This window comes from Dermacentor albipictus, chromosome 9 (assembly GCF_038994185.2).
Source record: "Dermacentor albipictus isolate Rhodes 1998 colony chromosome 9, USDA_Dalb.pri_finalv2, whole genome shotgun sequence".
Lineage (NCBI taxonomy): Eukaryota > Metazoa > Arthropoda > Arachnida > Ixodida > Ixodidae > Dermacentor > Dermacentor albipictus.
The window spans coordinates 100472872-100475403 of record NC_091829.1 but is presented as its reverse complement, the minus strand read 5'-3'; positions in this window follow the sequence as shown (position 1 = coordinate 100475403).

Sequence of the window (2532 nt, the reverse complement as noted above, 5' to 3'; positions counted from 1 at the left end):
AGAAGCAAATGGCGGCAAATAATGGCGATAGGAAATTACAACATTTTTTATGTTAAGTACTTAATCAAATCTGTAAACATGTGCACGCTTATGCGCAATGAATCACATTGTGCCGCTCGGGAACACTGTACGTTCCAAATTTAAGAAATGGGAAGCGCCAGCCGGGCTCTATAAATTAAAAAGTTTTTGCCGTCTAGTAGTTTATACCACATGCGAGAGAGGAGCAACAAATGTAAATTGAATCTTCATTCTTCTATCGTGCAGTGTATAATGAATCAGTTGAAAACACGAGTATTAAGGAGTAATATTCACTATGGAGATTTTCGAAGTAATAACGTAGGGGCATATGTTGCTGAATCAGAATTGGTCAGCGAGCACTTTGACAGGGAACGTTGTGCGTACAAAGAATATGGAAAAACGCAAATGGATACTGTATCACTGCATCCGCTGTCGTTGAAATGACGTTTTAATTGCAACACTTTGCACAGTGTGGAAACATTTTTATACAAAATATATTGTTGCAGATATTGAATATGGATGCCTGGAAGGTAAATACCTGCACGCACACCGCGTAAAGGAACTCTAAGCGGCAAGACCTGAAGCAGGGTAATTCTACGCACAACATTGCAGACCCCAGAAGTCACCATCACTGATTCTCTTTGCCAAGATTGGGCTAGTTGGTGGATTGGCGGATGAGGCTTCACCAAAGTATTTTTCACGAAAAGAATTGGCGACGTAAGAGCTCTATGATGTTTTCGCGACGAAGCAAAAGTAGCTTGAAGGTAAAGTGTTAAATTGTGTAAATTAGATACACTGGCAAATCTTATTTCAGGACACTCTGCTGGCGTCGTTCTTTCATGTCACGTCAAAGGTGGACACACATATGAATTTTGCGCGTTTATTTGACTCAGTAAAAAGCAAAATATTGTGCATTTCTAGAATATTTTTGCATACAAATTTGTAATGTTGGAGCTACGTTATTTTTATAACATTTTCCACGGAGTCTTAAGTTATGCCAAAACTATTGTTCGACTATGACATGAAGTTTTTTTAAGACCATTGCTTCCTACTTTTGCGGGAACTCACTTTTTGAAAATATTCATTCTCGAATTCAGGGTAAAAAGCTCTAGATAGAAATTACGCGAAATAATTATGTACAAGCACCACTATTTTATATTGTCATGTAGAAATCTCAATTCGAATAAATTTTGTTGCGGGCGAGAAAAACGTTTTGAAGTCGACAAGCACTTTGAGAGTTTGACATTGTGCATGCACTGGAAAGCATGTGCAGGCGACAATTGAGTTTTGGCCCTGCTTATGAACTATTTAGGCATAAAATATGAGCGCATGCTTTTCAAACGAAGCAAATGGCACTAAAGTAGAAGTTTACGCTGTTGAAATGTTGATACGCTCGTACCTGCGTTTCACGATAATACATTGGGTGCTGAAAGTAAACCATGACAGCTTCGAGGTCATCTTCGTGAGAAGACAGTTATCTGACAACATGTATTGTGCATAGCGCTGATGCATTGTTTTGTAAGTAATACAGCGTGGCAGACTACGAGTTATTCAATAGCCCGAAGCATCGACATTAGACGCCAAGCGGGGAAGAGGATGCAACTATCAAGAAATTTCAAGTTTGCTGTGGTTGTCCGTGGGCCTCATCAAGCACCGTTTTAATTCTGATGTTAAGCAGCAGAGGAAAAAAAGATCACCATGCGATTATTCTGCCTATTATCTTAAGTATTTTGCCAGACGACACAATTAGGCTAAGTGAGTCACTACCAGCCACGGTGAATTACTTCCATCGATGACGCGTTCGCCTGCCTGACCGGGTAGAGCCCCCCCTCCCCCCCCCCGAATAACAAGGGGTCAACTGAGAAACATGAGCCTTTTACGATGCATTTATACGGCCGTCAAGTGAAACAGGCAGCGTTCACCTGGCATATAACCACCGGGGAAATGTGTGTCAGTAAGAAACTGGCGGGTCATGCGCGTTCTATATTGAAGACAGCTTTCGGCAGTGCCCGTCGACAAGATTGGTTGTGGACTGCAATTTCTTTTCTCCCACGATCTACTCAAAATGAAGTTTCTTGATCACAAATTGAAAGCCTGGTGTGTATACTTAGCTGTCTCACGTATCTTTTTCTACAGGCCTCTGAAGCTTAATTTAGGTATGACCATCGTGAAACGGTGACTCTATGGGAAATTCGGAAGTGATTTCCTTGATTTCCTTCAAGTCCTTGATTGTAAAGTCGAAACTATATTTAGCCTAAACTCTACGAAATGGAAAATGTAGAGTAGAGATGTTGTGCCTGATACAGTAAGGGCGTTTATCCAAAAAAGGCTTACCTTGTTTTCCCAAGACTGCATAGTTTCTCACTATAACACTTAGAGGGAAATCTGGCGCCACCGTCTATGGGAAATTCTTAAGGGTTGGTGCGCCATCATGGGAAGTACGGTATATTGTCACGTGGTAGTGACGGTGAAGAAAGAACACAGTAGCAGTACTGTGAAAGACAAAACTAGCTT